We start from the raw sequence: 21675 nt of genomic DNA on the forward strand, positions 1-21675 counted from the left end.
AGGGTTTCATTCCCTTCGACCCTTTCTCTAGAACAGGAATACTTTTCTACTGGCACTTTCAATTCCTTCACGCGTCACAGTGGCAGCAGACAGGGGGGAACAGTGGCTTTTCCCGACTAAATATTCCTCTCCATTTTCTGCGATCTCTGGCTCTTTCCCCACTTCTTTCTCTACTTGAAAAAATATCCCTTTTATCACATGCTGCTCCAAGCAAAATACAACGTGCCCACTCCACATTCCTGTGTGACTTCCGCTGGAAACATAAGTCAGGGCTGGTTCCACTGAGCGCAGGTGTAGTCGCCCGTCCTCTTGAACAATCCCAAGGTTCTCTCCTGCTTCAGTGCCGGGCTTCGGGGGGTGGGAAGGCGCAGGCGAGGCTGGAGCCAGTTCAGATGCATTACGTAAGCTGAGTTCAGGAACCTGAGCTCTGCCCTCACCAGTTTTCTGTGAGAAAAAAGAGGGGAGCCTGCAGAGACCTCAGAATCCTGCCCCTGCGTGACAGCAGTGGTTCCACGGGACAGAACCTCAGGGATTGAACGGAGGAAACTCCAAGGTCATGGTGTTGGTCAGGGGGAAAGCAAGGGCAGGACCATGAGTTTTCTACAAAGCTAAATCTATTCTTTTTATTACATGTATATATTATTTTATGGTATTTATGTAATATCATAGAATCTTTTTTATTATTTTATTTTTAGTGTCACACTCCCTGATGTTATTTTTAATAGGCTGTGATCAGAATCTGCATTATTAGGAATTCGGAAGTTCTATTACTCATCTCCCAAATCCAGTCATTTGGTCTCTAGCACGCCCTGAGGCAGCAGAAGGAGAAGCTGTGGTTTGTTAAGGGCTGACTCTCCAGGGACCCTGGCACCCAGCGCTGTTGGACATCACTGAAACCAGAGCGGTGGTTTAACGGACAGCACACCTCCAAACCAGCAGTCAAGATCCATCCACTTCACCTGTCATTTCTTTAAGCCTTCGCCTCCCATTCTCGGCTTCCTCCACTTCTGGGAGGGTGCCGAGGACTCCCTGCCCTGAGAACAAGGCAGGAGGGCAGGAGTGAGGTGATTCGTATCGGGTGCTTTGACCACAGAGTAACTACGCACCACCAAGAATGCCTGACTCTACTTCTGACCACGTGCACTGGTCACACTTCCTGCATATTTGATCAGTTTCCAACTTTACATCCTGTTATGGGTTGAATTATGTGTCCTGCAAAAGATCAGTGGGGTTCTGGTCCCCAGCACCACACAGAATGGGCCCTTATTTGGAAACAGGGTCTATGCTGATTTCGCCAAGATGAGGTCTTTAAGTCCCTAATCCAGTGTGACCTGGAAAGGGGAAATTTGGGCACAGGACACGTGCAGAGGGAAAGGCCATGTGCGACACAGTAGGAGGGACATCACCGGAGGACGCAGGTGGAGACTGAGCCCTGCGTCCGCAGGCTGAGGATTGCCCAGGCCACCAGAAGGTACGAGAGGGGCCCAGACCGGTTCTGTCTCGGCACCTCCAGAGGGAGTTACGGCAGCTCTAACTACCACCTTCGTATTTCCACAAAGAGATGCTCTGGAGATGTGATGGGCGTGGCTAAGAGTGTAGGTCCTGGCATTTGACAGAGCAGGTTTGAATTTCAGCTCTTCCATTTTCACGCTTTGTGACCACAGAAAAGTTACTTAACCTCTCTGTGCCTCGGGTCTACGATCTGAAAAAAGAGGGAAGATAAAACCACTTCCTGTGTCCCAGGGGACAACACGGGGGTAACCACCTCAAAGGCGCTCGGTGCCCCTGGCTGGTGTGCTCGTCAGCTGGACCCTGAAGTCCTGGTCAGCAGAAGCTCACGTCTCACGTGGCCCGTGGCGAGCTCCGTGGCGTGTGACCCGTGTGGTCGCACAGGCCCTGCATTCAGGAAGGCCCCACTCTTGGTTTAATGCTCTGACACCTCCTTGAAATTAATAATTTTTGACCAGGGTGCCCCCATTTTCATTTTGCATTGAGCCCCACAAATTATGTAGTGGTCCCGCCTGGCCCCTCCGGTCATGCACGTGGGTTGAAACTTGTCTGTCACCGGGGTTTGCAGGGCGGCATCCTCTTCAGGAAGACGGAAGCAACTCTCCCGGGTCTGGAGCCTTTATTAGCTGTAAGCATCACAGGCCTTCGGCCCATCCCTCCGATCCTTCTGGAAGCTGCATTCAAATTTCCAAATGTCTTTACCTCTGTCTTAAAGTTGAGCACTGCATGTACTTACACTTAAAAAAAAATCTCTCTTGCAGAAACTTTTTCCAGGGTTTGGGGAAAAGAATCACGAGAAAGAGCTTCCAAGGCTCGTGTTCTTCCTGGTTCCACAGCACAGCCCCAGTGCCCTGGGCTGCTGCAGCCAAGCGGGCAGCTTCTCCTGCAGGAAACTGGAAAGCTGCCTCACAACAGGCGTACTTTTATTTTTAGCCCAAAGGGATATTTTGGCTCTTTAGTCACCCCGCCCAAGCTTCAAGATTCTTTGTGCCTTAACTATTTAATTCAACAAGTTTTTATGAAGTACCTGCTATAGGTATGCCAGCACTACTCTGGGGACAAACCAAACAAACCCATGACTTGCTCAGTGCGTGTCAGGTGCAAACAGATGCCGGGAGAACACTGAGGAGGGCGTGGGTAGATTTGCTGCTTTTTACAGGGCGGTCAGGGACAACGTCTCTGCAGTGATGTTCGGGAGAGACCAGAGGCAGTGAGGGCGGGTCACGTGGGGATCTGGAGGGAGCACATCCCTGGCTAAGGAGGAGCCGGACAGGGCTGGGACGGGGGCAGGCTTACCACCTCATGGGAGGGCGGGAGGGGAGGGGAGACGGGTGCTGAGCCCTGGCCATAAAGGGACTTGCGGGTTGTGGAGAGGCTGTGGGTTTTACTCTGAGTGAGATGAAAACTGGAAGGAAAGGCACTGACATGTTTTTAAAAGTCGGCTGTGAGTACCCCGTGGAGAGAAACACAGCAGGGAGGCAAGAACAGAGCAAGGCCATGCGTCAGGCGGACACTGCAGGACTCCAGGTAAGAGAGGATGGGAGCTCAGAGGTGGTGGCAGTGGGCGGGTGACGTGTGGACAGCTCAGGGATACTGCTTGAAGGCAGAGCTGATCAAACCTGCTGAGGGACTGGATGCAAGATACTGGGGTAGGGGGGCAGTCCATGGTGCTGAGCCTGAAAACCTGGGAGAATGGAGCTACTGGATGAACCGGGGAAATGAGAGGAGGGGGCAGGACCAGGCGGGCAGGACAAGGAGTCCGCTTGGGACACATCCAGTCTGAGATTCCTACGAGCCCACCGAGCGGAGATACCCCAGAGGCCACTGGGCACCCAATAGCGGCTGCAGTTTCGCGGAGGCTTGACTTGGAAACCATCGGACGCAGGTGGGATTGAGAGCAGCAAGGCTGGATGAGATCGCCTAGCGGAAGAATCAACTAGAAGAGACCAAGGACTAAGCCCCAAGGCACTCGATGGTCAGGGATTAAGGAAATGGCAGGGGGGCTTGCAAAGGAGGCTGAGAAGGAGCCCCCAGCGAAGCAGGAAAAGCAAGAGAAAGTGTGGTGTTGAAAGCCAAGTATTTGTAAGAAGGAAGGGCGGGTACCTGTGTCTGATGCTACTGGAAGATGGAGTGAGATGGGGACCAAAAACTGGCCACGGGATTTGGCAACATGGAGGTCACGGGTGCCCCTGACAAGGTCAGATGGGGTTACAAGACCTTGATGGGAGTGGGTCTAGGAAAGAATGGACGGGGGAGTGGAGACAGGGAGCACACCCCTGTGAAGAGGGAGGAGTGGGAGGCAGGTGCGGGGTCAGGGGAAGCTTCTCTAAAGATGGGTGATATTACGGTATGACTGTACCTGGACGGAAGTGAGTCGGTAGAGACGCCAGGAAACCGGTGATCCAGGACACAGAGGGAGCCACTGTGGGAGGGATGTCCTCGGGTATGGGGAAAAGTTGGGGTCCACTGCACCAGCGCAGGGGTGGACCCCAGAGAGGAGGACAGACGTTCTATCCATCGTGGTAGGAGGGGGACACAGCAGGTGCATCCAGATGCAGGTCTGTTGGTAGTTTCAGGGCAGGAGTCATGGAAGTTCTTCTAATTCTAGCATCTCAGTGAAATAAGAAGTAAGGTCATCAACTGAGAGTGAGGAGGGCGAGGAGTGCATGGGAGGTTCTAGAAGGGAGGAATCAGCATGAAATAGTCCACGGCTTCTTTTTTTCCAAGCCCATTAGTGGGCTGTGAAATTGATTTAGAAGGTTGCCATCAGCGCACTTTAAGTAAATGAAATAGGATAGGATCAGAGAGAAGGGAAAAGGAAACATCAGAGTAGTGTTAGTTTCTGAAACTTTATCTCCCTCCCATATATATGTGAATGTGATTTTTTTAAGTCTGTCAAATCTGATCTGATCTGAAGAGGAGAGTGGATGGACTGATAAATGGAAGAGGAGCCCTTGAGATCAACGGCCACGAACCCTCAACGCGCCTGTGGTTTTCCAGCCTGCCCACCTGCCTGGTGCAGACACAGACCAGGGTTTGGATTCAGTCAGGGGAGTCCCCTGAGAGAGACAAGAAAATTGAGGTTTATGCAAAGGAAGAGCTATGACCCCAGACCCTGAGAATCGAGCTGAGAAGGACGCAGGTGAGGATGTGACGTGGACGAGGGGCAGTGACCAGGTGGCAGGGTCAACGGATTGTAGAGCACGGTTATGGCCGAGCCAAAGCAACGCTACAGAGAAAACAAGATTCCACATCCCCTCCTCGAGACAGAGGGCAAGGCGGGTTGCGTCCCCTCACCGTCCATTCGAAGACCTTTTCTGTTAAATGTTAAGTTTATTGGAAAATGCTTTATCAGGCAGAGGGTTTTCTCCTTGCTTCTGTGCTGGGTTTTCATATGGTGTGTAAACGTGCTTGAAGTCAAATGGCTTAATAGCTTGGTCCATTTTCCCGGCACTCACCAAAAAATGTTTCCTCAAAGGCAGTATTGCTAAATTAAGTAATACTTAATCATGCAGCTGTATAAGTACCTTCAGTTCAGTCAACCTTCAACAACTACTTTGCCATAATTTATTGATTTTTATCTCTGTTTCTAGAATGATGTTTAATTTATAAAAGCATCAAAATCTTTGAGAACTACGAAGTCTTGGTTCTTATGCCAGGCTCTTTTTCTCTCTCTGGAAGAACTGAGTACAGCTTACCCTGAAGCCTTCCATACTTTCCTGTATCATCTTTCACGGGATGTATAGAGAATCCCACAGAACGGTAAACAACAACTAAGACCCAGAACTTTAAATGGACTTATGGAAAAACAGAAGTGAAAATGCTACATTTTCACACTATTCATTTTCTTTTACCCTGACAGTTGATCATTTTTTTTCTCTTGCAATTCTTATTTTAATGGTTTCTTGATACTTACACTAAATGAAAAATACCTTAGAAAAAACTAAGAAAGAGATATTTCTACCTTATATTGATAGTTAAAATTAGATCTGATGATAGATCTCTTGACAGCTTGAATCATAATGTTTAAAATCTCATCTCAGAAATACTTGAAAATGATGCGACCTACAAGGGCTTAATTTCCAAAATACAAATAGCTCATACAACTCAACAACAAAAAAGCAAACAACCCAATCCAAAAATGGGCAGAAGATCTAAATAGACATTTCTCCAAAGAATACAGATGGCCAATAGGCACATGAAAAGATGCTCAACATCACTAATTATTAGAGAAATGCAAATCAAAACTACAATGAGGTATCACCTCACACCAGTCAGAATGGCCATCATTAAAAAGTGTACAAATAACAAATGCTGGAGAGGGTGTGGAGAAAAGGGAACCCTCCAACACTGTTCGTGGGAATGTAAGTTGGTGCACCCACTGTGGAAAATAGTATGGATGTTCCTCAGAAAACTAAAAATAGAGTTACCATATGATCCAGCAATCCCACTCCTGGGCATATATCCAGACAAAACTATAATCCAAAAAGATACACGCACCCCTACATTCATAGCAGCACTATTCACAATAGCCAAGACATGTAAACAACCTAAATGTCCATTGACAGAAGAATGGATAAAGAAAATGTGGTATATATATACATATACACACACACAATGGAATACTACTCAGCCATAAAAAACAACGAAATAATGCCATTTGCAGCAACATAGATGGACCTAGAGATTATCATACTACGTGAAGTAAGTCAGAAAGAGAAAGACAAATACCATATGATATCATTTATATGTGGAATCTAAAATATGACACAAATGTCTATGAAACAGAAACAGAATCACAGACATAGAGAATAGACTTGTGGTTGCCAAGGGGGAGGGGGTTAGGGGAGGGATGGAGTGGGAGGTTGGGGTCAGCAGATGTAAGCTAGCATATATAGGATGGATAAACAACAAGGTCCTACTGTATAGCACGGGGAACTATATTCAATACCCTATGATAAACCATAATGGAAAAGAATATTTTACAAAGTGCATATGTATGTATAACTGAATCACTTTGCTGTACAGCAGTAATTAACACAACATTGTAAATCAACTGTACTCAATTAAAAAAAAAAATCTCATCTCAGACCCCGTGGTACTGTCATGTAATTCTGGCTTCTCTGTCTCAACCCTTATTCCAGCTGCTGGGTTCTCAGAAGAGCAGATGAGTGGACTCCTTATCACGGGAGGATCTGCAGGTTGAACTGTAGCCCCTGGTAGCAATGGGTTTCATTCATCTCTGAAGTCTCCTGTGATTGGCTAGTTTGAAGCACTCCACAAGTCCATGGTCTTACGCTTCCACTGCGGGGCTGGTGCAAACTACCAGAACTGGGGGGGTGGGGGGGTGGGGGGGTGGGCGGGGGAGGATGAGTACAGCACAGAAAGGATGGAAGGTGCAGGTACGAATGCACTCAGATGCTCACGTGTATTTAATGACTGGCCGGGACAGTGAAGATTTATGTTGTCATCTCCTGACATGGTTAAGAAGCTCTTCAGACCTTAAAGTTCCCTGAGGTTCTCAATGTCCCCTGTCCTATACCTCATCAGTCCTCAAGGAACTGGGAGCCAACAGTGGTAGAAACCAAGGGTTAACTATGTCCACGAAGGCTCTTTGCATAGTTACAGGCATCCTGTGATTATGTTGACTATTTCCAATAAGATTTGAGGGCATAAATACCTGCAGCAGAACTGAGGGAAATCAACATGGTGGGGAAGCTTCAGAGATAGTTTCTGGTGGGCCAGTGTGACCACCATGGGCCAGTAAGCCGCACACGTTATCCCTCACAGCAGAGGGTTAGTAAGAAACTCCTGTGCCTCGCACCATCCCAAGAAATGGAGGAGGGACCATCTTCCAACCACCCACCCTGCCGGCTTCTGTGGGGCTGTGAACAAGCGTCCCAGGCCGAGGTCTGCGCGGGTCCCTGTACCACTTTCAAACACATCTTCCCTCCCACCGCCGGCGCCCCTGTCTCTGCGGGAGGACAGCCTTGAGGCTGACGGGCGCTGCTCGGACTGCGTGCAGAAGGCAGAAGCGCTTGGGGCAGCCCTCAGCCAAAGACTGACCCGCCAGGGGGCACAACGATGCCTGCGTCCACTAAGCTGGCCTCGGATCCGGCCACTCTCCTGGGTCCCACACTGTCTCCAGAGCTTTCCTGTGAAGATGTCCCCTTATCTCCTTTTATAGACAAAGGAAGCTGAGATTCTACTTAGATCAAAAACAGAGCACAATTCCCCGCAGGGCCTGATCTGTTCCAGCTCAGGCAGCTGATGACAGCTTTCCCTCCTAGACCCTCTCCATCTGTCCACACGGTCTGGGTCTTCAGGACCTGACGCTGCCCTAAGCCGGCCTCTGCTGGTCCCGCATGTGCAGCACCTGCCTCCCTGGTCTAGGAGCCCTCAGAGGGCCTGGACCACGGCCTCCCTCTCTCCACACTTCACAGAACCGAGGCGGGGAAGCTCGGGTCCTGAGTGGAGCCACAGTGAACGACGCGGTCTTCCCCCAAACGTCCACACTCCTCCTGGTTCTCGTTCTTTGCGCTGGACCCTCCTCTACCCCAAACCCAGTGGATACCAGCTCACAGACACCACCCCGTCCGTCCGGCTAATCCCTTCCACTGTGCTCCTCTGTGACACCCGGGACAGGAGGAAGTGCCCCTTCTACGTGCAGCCACGCCACCCTAGCATGGAAGAAAGAGGTCACTGCCCTCTGCCAGCCCCTGCTCTTTGACATGACTCCACCCCCAGGAGGTACCACAGTCCCAGGGAGACAGAGTTTAAGAGAGGGGGATGGCCCTTTGGGACGCAACTCCACCATCTTCTCAGTCTGCTGGCTTTCCAAATAAAGTCACCATTCCTTCCCCCAACAACTCGTCTCTCGATTTACTGGCCTGTCATGTGGCGAGCAGCATGAGCTTGGACTCAGTAACGTGAGTGAGTGGAGCACTGACCACCCTGCCCCGTCCTCACCAGTGTCTGTAAGTATCCCCTTCAAGGCCAGGGGCCCTTCAGGCCGGGAGTTACAGAGGGATACCTGCAGAGGTCAGATCCCAAAGGAACCTTGGCCCCCATCCCAGAAGTCAGCCAGGACCCACGCCTCCCAGCATCACTGAAACCAAAAGCAAACACATCCTTGCAGGACTAGCCCAGGTTTGTATCTTCTTCCCCAGGCACCCTGCTGCCCAGGAAATCAGTGAGGCCTGAATCTGCACAAGAAATGCCTACGGGCTCTAATTCAACTACTGGGGGAAGAGGATCAAAAACGATGTCTCAGGTCTTCCCAAATCAGTGGCTAGGCCTAGTACAATTCCAAACTGATGCCATGGAATAAAACTAATGGGAAGAATTAAGGCGAACATTGCCAAGAAAATCTGGGGGAAGAAAGGAAAGAAAGATAAAGAGGCAAAAAGTGGAGTGGGACTTGCTCAGCCAAATACAGCATGTTTTACAGAGTTGGGGAGAGCTGGGTTTATTCACCAAATGATGCTGGGCCTTTGGGTAAACTAGTGGGGAACAAAAAGAATTAAGTTGCATTCTTACTTCACAAACCATCTGCCAAGTGATTCCAAATGAATTTCAACAGTCATCTGTAAAACTGGAAGCATCAAAATAAGAAGAAACTGTAACTGGCTCACTGACTGAGGATGCAGAAAGGATTTCTACGCACAGGAGCCAATTAAAGAAATCCATAGGAAAAGTACAGGCATTTGACTACATGGAAAGTTAAAGTATTTGTGTGATAAAAAGTCACAAACGCACAGCACTTAGTTGAACAAAGTCTGGATCGTGAGACGAGGATGGTTGTTTAGATGACATCTCACCTTCTGTCACCACATGTTGAAGGCAGACAAACCCCAGGCTGGTTACAGAGATATGGTCTCTGGTTTTGGCCCTGCGGGGTCATGGGGGGTCTTGGCTGATTTCTGGGGACACAGGGTCCAGGAGCAATTTGACCTGTGAAGGCGCCCCTCCCTAACCATCCAGGAGAGACATCTGCCTCAATTCATTTTTCAAAAATGTTCTTGTACTCAAACCTGAGTTTAAATGCAATGGGGAGTTAGATATTTGTAATAAAACCTGTGGTGATATCTTCAATAAAGGAAAAAAAAAAGCTTTTTAAAGCAAATAGAGTTCATTGAGCTAATATTTCAACTAGCTGAATGTTTGGATTTCTGTATTTTGCATGTCTGACCTAACACATGAAATCATATACATGAAATCTAAAATATCTGTTGTTTATCTCATTTACTACTCAATTAAAATAGACTTGACTCAATTTTAACCTACTCAATTAAAATAGACTTAACCTACTCAATTAAAATAGACTTAACTCATTAAAAATGGTAAAATACAAATGTTTCCACCAAGCCTTATCTTTAAAATGCTCAACTTTTGAGAATTTCAAGCAAGTGGGGGAATTACATAATAACTCCATTGCCTGTCACTTGACCACAAGTCATGATCAAATACAAATGAAACAGAAGCTCACAGTAATTAGAACACCTGAAACCAAGCAGGGCCCTGCAGGGCCTTCAGAGGTATGAGACCTCAGAGTCCTGCACTTCTTGTCTGTAAAAAAATTTTAGTCTTCTAGGCCTTCCACGAGTTCCAAAGAGCATAGTCAGGTAGTGAATAATTAGAGAAGTGAGAAAATGCAGAAACAAAGGAAAAGCAGTCCAACAAGAAAAGTAATAATAGCTTAAACAACAATTCAGCCATAAAACAGCCGCAGGACTCCTAGTTCCTCCTCAAGGGATATAGCTAACATCTGATCCATATCTTTGAATTGTTTTGCGAAAACTAAGACCCCCACCCAGGTGGAGGATGGCAACTACATGATGTCTACATGTTCGCTGGAACCAGAAGATTGAGATTCCAGAAACATCACCTTGTCACCTCACCACCAACCAATCAGAAGAACGTCCATGAGCTGACCATGTAGCCTATGACCCCTACCCCTAATGTTGCCTTGAAAACCCCTGGTCTGAAGGCCATCGGGGAGTTCAGGTATTTTGAGCACGGGCATTCTCCTTGCTTGGTGCCCTGCAAATAAACACCACACTTTCCTTCACCAAAAATTGGTGTCAGTAGACTGGTTTTGCTGTGCGGCGGGAGAGTAGACCCGAGTTTGGTAATGCACTTCCTAAATTAGTTTCTCATTTGTACACTATGAAGCGCAGCAACATCATTTAAATCACTGCTAAAAAGCCGGTAAAGCTGTTGGAGTGGACATGTAATTCTTTCCTTTAGGTGTTAAAATAAAGATTTTTGCAAAAAAAAAAAAAATGATGGCTTAAACAAATCGGCATACCTTCATAAACTTTCCTACAACTTTTGGGCTTATTCAAAGTTACTAATGGGGTTCCTTGCCACCAAAGATTCTTGACCAGAATAAGACATCTCACATGGAGTGCCCATAACTTAATCCCCTGCTCCTCCTCAAATCCAACTTTATCTTTTAAGAAACTTCTGCAAAATGGCTCTGTTTAGACTTTCACCATAGCATTAGCAAGTTTTAAAAGTTTCTACTACCAAGAACAGTGTCATTTAATCACTCATTCATTCAATATGTGATAATTCTGTTGAGTCAGTTTGCTAGTATTAACTGATGTGGTTCTATTCACACTCTCAGCTGACACTCCACATTTCTCAGGGATTAAACAGAAAGATATTCTGTGCTCATGGATTGGAAGAACTAACATTGTTAAAAATGCCCATACTACCCAAAGCAATCTATAGGTTCAATGCAATCCCTACCAAAATTCCAATGGCATTTTTCACAGAAATATTTAGAACACTCCTAAAATTTGTATGGAGCCACAGAAGACCCCAAATAGCCAAAGCAATCTTGAGAAAGAAGAACAAAGCTGGAGGCATCAAGTTCACTGATTTCAAACTATATTACAAAGCTATCATGATCAAACAGTACGGTATTGCCATAAAAACAGACACATTAGATCAATGGAACAGAAAAGAGAGCCCCAAAATAAACCCACACATATATGGTCAATTAATTTACAACAAAGGAGCCAAGAATTTTAAAAACGGGTAAGGCCAGTCTCCTCAATAAATGACGTCAGGAAAACTGGACAGCCACATACAAAACAATGAACCTAGACCACTATCTTACACCATACACAAAGATTAACTCAAAATGGATTAAAGCCTTGAACGTAAGACCTGAAACCATAACAATCCTAGAAGAAAATATAGGTGGCAATCTCCTTGACATCAGTCTTGGCAATGATTTTTTGGATCTGACACCAAAAGCAAGGGCAACAAAAACAATAAACAAACAAACAAGGTGGCACTACATCAAACTAGAAAGCTTCTGCACAGCAAAGGAAACCATCAACAAAATGAAAAGGCAACCTACAGAATGGGAGGAAATATTTGCAAATCATATATCTGATAAGGGGTTAATATCCAAAATACGTAAAGAACTCATACAACTCAATAGCAAAAAAATCATACAATCTGATTAAAAAATGGGCAGAGGATCTGAACAGACATTTTTCCAAAGATGTACATATGGCCAACAGGCATATGAAAGGATGCTCAACATCACTAATCATGAGGGAAATTCGATATCGCCTCACACCCATTAGAATGGCTATTATCAAAAAGACAAGAGATAACAAATACTGGTGAGAATGTGGAGAAAAAAGAACACTTGTGTGCTATCTGTGGGAATGTAAATTGCTGCAACCACTATAGAAAACAGTACAGAGGTTCCTCAAAAATTTTAAGCTAGAACTGCCATATGATCCATCAATTCCACTTCTGGGTATTTATCCAAAGAAAATGAAAACACTGACTTGAAAAGATATCTGCACCCCATGTTCACTGCAGCATTATTTACAATAGCCAAGATATGGAAACAACCTAAGTGTCCACTGATGGATGAACAGATAAAGATGCGGTACATATATATAATGGAACATTATCTAGCCATCAAAAAGAATGAAATCTTGCCATTTGCAGCAACATGAATGGACGTTGAGGGCATCATTCTAAGTGAAATAAGTCAGACAGAGAAAGGCAAACACCTTATGGTCTCACTTATATATGGAATCTTAAAAACACACACACACAACCAAGCTCATAGATACAGAGGACAGACTGCTGGTTGCCAGAGTTGCAGGTGCAGCGGGTAGGGATGGGGAAGAAATGGGTGAAGATGGTCAAAAGGTACAAACTTCCAGGTATAAAATAAATAAGTCATGGAATGTAATGAACAGCATGGTGACTATAGTTAATAATACTGTATTGCATATTTGAAAGTTGCTAAAAGCAAATAGGTCTTAAAAGTTCTCATCACAAGAAAAAATATTCTGTAGCTCAACAGTGACGGATGTTAACTAGACTTATGGTGATCACTTCGCAATATATAGAAATATTGAATCATTAAGTTATATACCTGAAACTAATATGATGTCTGTTAAAAAAAATTCACAACCTGGGGTAAGCCTGGGCCCTGGTCAATCACAACACATGCTGGCCAGGAACTAGCGGGTTGAAAGTTCTGGATTGTCCAGCTCATCATCAATGCAGGCTCTTTCTCTTTCCTTCCCTGGACCTGGATGTGGGCTTCTAGGTTCTACCTTGACCCCATTCTGCTTGGCCCGTGGCCTCTCTCTGGGTGAGTTCACCAACTCCCCCGCTCCAGTCCCCACAGCACCCCAGTGACTCCCTGACTCTGGCTGCCTATTGACAATTTCTATCAGGTAACATACAGGACTTTAAAACTCAGCGGGCTGGAAATCACACTCAGTATTTCCTCCCCACCCTCTTCCTTGGCCACACATGCAGAAGGACACACACACACACACACACACACACACATATATGCACACGCACACGCACACATCCTCTCACGAACACCCACCCCATCTGATAGGCCCATTTTTCTCAAAACATTCCTTTCCTTGACCTCTGTGACACCACCCTATTCAATTACAGATCTCTAAATGAGCTACTTAGATTCTGTGCTTTGGAAAAATCTATGAAACAAATTGTAAGATAATTTGCTCAGCACTGGAAACCTAGAAATGCCTCCATCCAAAAGCAGACGGACGTTAGATTCACCCAGCCTCTCTCTGATCATGGCCTCACCTTTCCCAAGGCTCCTCCTAACCCACCACTCTCCTCTGAATCCCTGAAATACGAACTCTGGAATCCACTGTTCATCTCCTCTCTTAAATGCAATAAAGCCTGAACAGCCAGGGTCACTGATCTGTGAAAAGTACCTAACAGTAGATTGCAGGCACGCTCTAATTCAAAACAATTTCAAACAATGGGTGTGTCTGAACTGGGGGCTGTACCTCCTGCAGTGGGGGACCTGGATGAGGGATGACCATCAGCAGCCCTTTGTTTCTGATCCCAGGCACTCAGACAGTGACTGTCGCTTCCTCTTCACGAGTAAATGTAGACATAGATGCCCTACAGGATCCACAGCTCCCAGGGAGAGAAGAAGGTAGGCAACTGTATTTCCCACTCAATGGGTGCGGTCAACCAAGACGAGCCACCATCAGGACAAGAGCCCCTAAGCGGCCACTCCATAGAAACAGCTGCATCTGAGGGGTTCTCCGGGGAGGCTAGGTGAGCTCTGCCTGCTTCCAGCAGCATGAAGGGCCCATGCTCTCTAGGGCCTGTCTGCATTGTCTACCCAATTCCTCCAGTTCCCTCAGATCTGATCAAACCCGGGAGAACTGACTCGTCTTAATCAGATGCACAGAAGCTGGGGAACCAACAATTTACTCTAAATTTACAAGGGGGCATTACTGTGCCTTTTAAATGTCCAGAACATACATTTGTTTACTATTCTGCACACTAGTGGTCCTTGAACACTGCCTAGATGTCAGAAGGTTTTGAGTGAACTAAGCAACATTTCCCCAAGTGGACCTCTTAGAACACTGGATCCGGAAGATGTTCCATGGTTCTGTGGCCAAAAGAAGCTGGCAAACATTACATGTTATGGAGTCATCCTAAAGAGTCCCAATGCACATAATGATAATAAAGGCACTGAAAAGTCCTGCAGTGGAAAACCTGCTTAACACTAGCATTTCTCTAAAGCATTTTACCCGAGTAACTCCAGTAATTCCTTAGTAAAACTGCCTCCTAATACACCACTGTGTAAATTCTGCTCTGGACATACACTGCGTGGGATGTGCATCTGAGCAGGGCCACCTCTAGCAAGTCAGCAGTGGTTCAGCAAAATGATTACTGGGCCTGGAGCCCTGGTTCCAAGTTTGGTGCTTTGACCTCTCCAGGCCTCTGTTTTCCCACCTAACAAATGGAATTGTTAGTATTGCTGTGAGAAACAACTGAGATATTATCTGGACAAGCATTTTATAAAGCACTATAAAAGTATTATCTGCTGGGACTTCCCTGGTGGTCCAGCGGTTAAGACTCCACGCTCCCAATGCAGGGGGCCCGGGTCTGATCCCTGGTTGGGGAACTAGATCCTGCATGCCACAACTAAAGGATTCCCCATGCTGCAACTAAAGATCCCTCACGTGGCAACGAAGATCCCGCATGCCACAACTAAGACCTGGTGCAGACAAATAAATAAATATCAAAAAAATAAAATGTCAAGAGCAATAATAGTGACAATAAAAAAAATATTATCTGCTAAGGATATACTTATTGCCCTGTAACTCCTCAAAACGCTTTTTACAGGGGGATGCTTCTGTTCACTTGTTCAACACCCATTCCTTAAGTGTTAGAACTAGGAGCTGGGGCTTCCCTGGTGGTGCAGTGGTTGAGAGTCCGCCTGCCAATGCAGGGGACACGGGTTCGAGCCCTGGTCTGGGAGGATCCCACATTCCGCGGAGCAACTGGGCCCGTGAGCCACAACTACTGAGCCTGCGCGTCTGGTGCCTATGCTCCGCAACAAGAGAGGCCGCGATAGTGAGAGGCCCGCGCACCGCGATGAAGAGTGGCCCCCGCTTGCCGCAACTAGAGAAAGCCCTCTCACAGAAACGAAGACCCAACACAGCCAAAAAATAAATAAATAAATTAATTAATTAAAAAAAAACTAGGAGCTGGCTTTCACCCTTAGGAAGTTCACCGTGGGCAAATGGCGGCCATTGCATATTGTTCATAAGTAATACACACCCAAGGAATTCTGGTGCCGTACCAGGGAGAGGAGGCGGGAGTTCAGGGAATCCTTCCCAGCTGAAACCACGAGGAATGTGGAAGGATCGTCAGGAGGCTTGGATATACAAGGGGAATGGGACGAAGAGCAAAATGATGGAATGCAGGCAGTGTGTGCTGACTGGGCCCAGTTGAGGTTGACCTCCCAGCGTTGACTGCCCTTGGACAGAGGAGAAATGAGTTATCTGTCTCCTCCAAGCAGAGGGGGAGGATTTACCTCTGAAAAGAGGTATTTCTGGAGAAGGAACTCCTCTTTGTTGTGGGTAGTGGCCCTTGAATTTGGCGAAGGGGAGGAGGACCTCAGGCTGGGAAAAGCGGGCTGCTGGGAAGTTATCTCTAAACAAGCGCATACCACAGACCTGGGAGTCAAGCTGCTCCTATCTGCCCCTGCATGGGAGTCGGGAGTCAAGGGTGGACTATTTTAGGGCTCCTTCTCTACTCAGATAACCTGTCTGTGGGACAGTGTCTCCAGACAAAGAGGTCACGGTAGCAGGTTGGTCTTCTCACGTCCCCAGACTCCAAATGCTGAAAGCAGAGTCCCCAAACCCCAAAGCTCCTGTCAACCACCAGTCTTCTTTCTAGAGTCCCAAATGTGAGTCTCCCCCCAGGCCCCTCCCAACCCATGGCCCCCGATGCCCTCTGTGGAGGTGCCAGAGCAGGGACTGCACGATTGTTCTAGAGACACGTTGGAAAAGAGAAAATGCCCACCTTCATGTCCACTCGTCAAAATACTCTCGCGTATATGAACTGGGTAAAAAGTTAGTAAGAGTTCCACAGTCAAAAACATAACCTATAAAGTATAAGAATCTGAAAAAGAATATACATATATGTGCGTGTGTGTGTGTGTATAATTGATCATTTTGCTGTAACCTGAAAATAACACAACACTGTAAATCAACTATACTTCAATTTTAAAAAATTTCATAGTAAAACCAAAAAAAACCATGACTATATACAAAGTCGGCATTGCATAATCTGCTGCATGCCACTGTCAAGCCTCATAAACCCCCAGGTGGGGTCCAGATAAACAGGGCAACTGGAAACACTGCTTCCATTGAACAATGATGCAAGGTCATAACCACAACCCGGACTTGATGTAAAATGTTGATATTTTGTTCACTGTGGATTTTTTACATGAAATTTGATGTTTTTCAATATTGCATCAAAACACTATTTTTCTTAATGACCGAGTTCCGCCAGATGTTTGCTTTTGCTGCAATATTTACAAAGTCCTGTTGGTCCGAAGAGTGCTCTGGGGTTTCCTTGTTGATGACAGCATGTTCCTAAGAAATCCCACTGTGCCTGAAACCCTCAGGCCTGCAAGAAACTACCGCTCCACAGCGCTCGGGTTCGTGCGCGGCTTCCTCTGCTGACTTAGGAAAGCCCCCCCCCCCCCAGGATCTGAGAGCTCTGAGGAGAAGCGAGGCGCCGGTTAGGGCCCAGGGGGTCGGTCGCGCCCTGTATTTCTTGGCAAGACATCACAGGCTTTAAAGCTGAATTCCGCAAACTCCCCGCCGTCCCGCGGCCGTCGAGGGGCGCGGGTGGGTGGACGCTGCGCTGGTGGGAGCCGACGCCAAGGGTGGAGGCCGAGCCCGGGGGGTGGGGGGCGAGGAGGCCTCAAAGTGGGAAAGTGGCCCCCTTGCTTCCCGGCAGGAACCCGGGCTCCTCCTCCGCCTGCCATCAATCACCGCAACAACCCCATTGCCCCCCGTCCGGCTTCTCCCCCCGGGGGAGGAAATCCCTAGCCCGAGCGTCCGCCCCGCTCACGGGCTGAGCGCATGTACCCGGTCTGCGCCGGGCACCCGGGCGTGCGACCCCGCTCCGGGCCGCGCGCGCCTGCGCGGGGCGCACTTGACACCCCGTAGGCGTCCCCGCAGGTAGAACTCAACCAAAGTCCCTACCTCCTCCGCCGCGCGCGCCCGCACCCGCACCCGCACCCGCACCCCGTGCCCGCAGCCTCGGCGGCCCCTCACCCCCCCTCCCCCCGGCAGAGGTCTGCTTAAGATCCTTGCCCGGAAGCCCACCGTGCCGCGTCCCGGCGCCCCCATTCCCTGTTCCCCCCTCCCTCGCTCGTCCTCAAGACCCCCGAGGCCGCTCGCTCGCTCTGCCCCCAGGCCTCAGGGGAGGAGCGTGCGAGGAGCAGCACCCGTGCCTCGAACCCCGCAACGCCCCCGCCCCAGTCTAGGAGTCTCCCGGCGCGCCGGGTGCGGGCACAGGGGGTGGGGTCTCCGCTGCCGCCGCCCCTTACCTCGCGCAGGCCCTCCCCGCAGGTCCCGGAGGCGGGGGCGACCGGTGGCCCCGCGGACTAGCGCGGGGCTGACTTTCCCCGCCCGGGAGGAGCAGGAGGAGGAGGAGGAAGAGAAGGAGGGGAGGTGGAGGGGGAGGCGAGGGAAGGGCTTTGTGTCTGCCTCCCGCCCTCCCTCGGCTCCAGCTCTAGCCATCCCCCTCCCCCAACCGCTCGGGAGGGATGGGGCGGGGGAATCCGAGGGGGCGAGGAAGGCGCCTGCGCGACCGGGGCCCCCAGCGCCCCCGGTACCGCCCACCCTCCGCTGCGGGGACGCGCAGCCTCTGCTCTCACCCGGGGACCAGGGACCCAGGCTGCAGGGAGGAGAGAGCTGGACCAGAAAGTTGATCTAACCCGGAGCGAACTTGGCTGGCCCGGCTCCCGCCCCGCCTCGGCGCCGCCGCCCGGCTCTTCTCACTCCCCGGGGAGGACCGGACTTTTGTTCTCGAGACTCGGCCCAGTCTCCTTTCTGTCCGCCCATCACAGAGCAGCACACACGCTTGCACCCCCTTCCCGTGACGAGCCCCGCCGCCCCCCAGCGGACCCAGATCCGCCGCGCGGGCTGGGAGCCCCAGCTGGGGAGGCCCGCGTGGGCGCGGCCCTTTGTCCCCGGTTTGGCCGCGCCGTGTCCCCGCCGCGAGGTGTTTTGCTCGTCCTAGCTGGGTAGGGGGCCACCTGGGTTGGTTTCTGTGTGTTCAGGGCCACCCAGCCCCGGCCCCGCGGGAGCGAGAGCGGCGGGGAGGAGGGATGTGGTTTGGCTCCGCGCTGGGAGACCTTTATCACCCCTGGGAAGGCGACGCGGACAGGCGGGGAGCTGCTGGCCGGTTGCCGGCCAGGAACCAGCAGTCGTCTTTCTTCCGAGTCGGGCGGGTCCCTGGTGAGCTGCTGAGTTTTCCCACTTCCCCGCTGGGGAGAGCACCTTTGCAGAGAAATACCCAACAGCGTTAGAGTTACCGAAGTAGCTGGTGTCGCAAAAAAACCCGCAAAGACACCTGTTTCGGACAGAGCAGAAAAAGGAAACAAACGGACAAAGACCTTATTTTTGCTCCTGTTCTGCTTCAGACCAGTAGCCAGAGAGGCGACTTGGATTTCACTGGTGTCGGCTCTTGGGAATCCTGCCTTCTAAAATACCCAAATTTATTTTTCATTTGTAATCAGCTCAGCTCCCAGGAAAACATAGCCCACTGTGCTTCTCTTCTGTTCCAAGTCAACCATTCAATAAAGAATTGAGCACCTGCTATGTGCCTGGCACTGCTCTAATGTTTGGGATGAGCTGGGGAACAAAAGATGAAAAGATCTTTGTTATTGATTAGATACAAAGATCTCCCTGCCTTGGTGGAGCTGGCCTTCTGGCGGGGGGCAGGGGCAGAGGGTAAACCATGAACATCAATAAGTTAATTATCTGGGATGGTAGAAGAGGTGATAGGGAACCAAAGAAAAAGTAGAATAAGGAGGCCAAATAAGGAGGTTGGGGAGTGCTAGTGTGTGGTGCAGTGTGTGGGATCCAACAGGTGGGGTGGTCAGAGGAGGCTTGCTTGAGAAGGTGGGATCTGGGCAGGTGAGGAGGGGAATACCTGGGGAGAGAACTAGGGGCAAAGGCTCTGAGCCGCTGGCTGGAAATCGTGAGGGTCTGAGTGGAGAGTGATGTGGTCTGGCTATATTGCTGAAAGATGGGCCTGATGCTGCATAGGAGCATTGACTGTAAGGGGCAAAGATGGAAACAAGTTGGGAGACTGTTGAGATAATCCTGGCTGGAGATGAAGGTGGCACAGAGCAGGGTGGTGGCACTGGAGCTGGAGGGAAGTATGGATTCTTATTTATTTTGCAGGTAGAACCTTCAGGAATTCCTGAAGGTTGGATATGTTGGCAGAAGGGAGAAGTAGACAGAGACAGACCTGGTCCCACACCTCTCCTCCTTCTCTCCCTTCTTCCGCCGGATTGATTGTGTTTTGTAGACAAAGTGCCCCAGGTAAATGCTGAACAGGTATGGCCTCTGCTCCTTTCTTCCTGTTCTTTTCCCTGTCTCCCTTTCCAGGCATCCTCCTGAAAACTTCCTCCGTCTTGTGGACACAGGCTCAATCTATTCCAGAACTCGGGGCCCATTTGGCCCTGTCCCCTACCCCACCCCCCCACCGGAAAACATCTCACTGTAGAGATGGATTTGGGGTTATTCATCAGAACTATTTATTGAGTAGCAACTTTGTATGTGCAAGCACTGTTGTAGGCTCTGGGGCTATAGCAGGGAACCAAAAGATAAAACATTGTGTTCTCCTGGAACCCACGGTCTCATGGGGAGGGAGGCCAGAAACCAGACAAGCAAGGAAAATATGTGACATGGTTGATGAAACGTACCATGGAAAAAAATTAACCTGGGGGGGTGGGGAAGAGAGAGTGCTGGGGAGGCTGCAATTTAAAATAGGTGGTCAGAGAAAACGCCAGGAAAAAAAACAAACAACTCTAAAATAACAAGCCTTGGACCCTCTCAGGGACTTACACTCGGCAGGTTTGGCCTCCTGCTCTGGGTCCCTGGAGATGGCAACATGCACTCCAATCAGCCGCAGAGATCACAAGTGCTCCAGGGGCACTTCTGTCAGCTGAGGACCAGCCAGCCAAGAAAATGTCATTTCTAATGAAGTTATTTCCCTTCCAGAGTAAACCAAGCAGCACTGGTCTGGAAGCATTGCCCAGAGCTGGCAACTCAGCAATTTGTTTCTCTCCTCTGTCGAGCAGGGCAAGTAGAGGTGAGTGTCCTGTGCACACAGAATGACCTCAAAAGAGTGGTTTTGTACTCCAGGGTCTGAGCTGTACCGTAATCACAATAATAATGATGGCCCTTCTTTATTTTTTCATCTGCAGTGGTAATGGGTAACATCACCTTGCTCAATCCCCATAGCCACCGTGAAATTAATTGGGGCTTTCTTCGTGACCTAGTATATGATCTATTTTGAAAAAAAAAATTCCATATTTATCAGAAAAGAAGGTTTATTAAACACCCCCCATAATCTAGTTCATACTTAGCATATAGTAGTTGTTCAAAACTGTTTATTACTGAACTTGAACACCAATTAATTAAATGTGAATTCATCTTTTATATTTATTCTAATTCTCCATGTCATTTATTTTTACTATTCTCTTTGCCAATCTCCTAATGGATATCCTGCCTTCTCCCCTACCCACCTTCTTGAATAAAATGGACTTAGGGCAGATGTGTTAACATCTTCCCTTTCACTTGGAGTTTTGACATTTTTCTTTGAATTTTCTACCATTCATATTCTAGCATTTTCATGCTGTTACACAGTACATAAATATTTACGTGTACTATGATTTTACCGTGGATGGCATAGTTATCAGTATAATAAACCTCCTTTGCCCCATTAAGTGTGTTTGTCCTGATTTATTCTGAAATTCATATCATGACCCCTGCTTTCTTTGTGTTTGTATTCATTTAATAAATTCTTTTGTCTATCCTCTATTTTAAATCTTTCTGCATCTTTTTATTTAGATGAGTCTTTTTGAAGCAACTGAATTTTCGGTTATATAACTGAATTTTCTTTTTAAACCCAACTGGTGAATTTGTTTCCATTTTTGCCATCTTGTTTTATGGTTTGGGGGTTTTCTAAACCCCTGCCATTTCCTGAGTTCTATGCTTTTGGGTTAAACTGACTGTACTTTATCTCTTCGTAGCTTCTCCAGTCATTTGAAAAGTGTAGTTCTTGTTTTACCCG

General features: G+C 48.3%; 1 protein-coding gene across 2 annotated transcripts in view; it reads right to left on the reverse strand.

Annotated features, from left to right (window-relative positions):
- Positions 1-18036, reverse strand: part of RIN2 (Ras and Rab interactor 2) — a 224159-nt gene extending 206123 nt beyond the window's left edge. For both annotated transcript variants that reach the window (XM_036825813.1, XM_036825812.1), the window contains exon 1: positions 17915-18036. The gene's annotated coding sequence lies outside the window, so the exon portion shown is untranslated. The remainder of the gene's footprint in view (positions 1-17914) is intronic.
- Between the last annotated feature and the right edge of the window lie 3639 nt (positions 18037-21675).

This window comes from Balaenoptera musculus, chromosome 15 (genome assembly GCF_009873245.2).
Source record: "Balaenoptera musculus isolate JJ_BM4_2016_0621 chromosome 15, mBalMus1.pri.v3, whole genome shotgun sequence".
NCBI classification, from domain to species: Eukaryota; Metazoa; Chordata; class Mammalia; order Artiodactyla; family Balaenopteridae; genus Balaenoptera; species Balaenoptera musculus.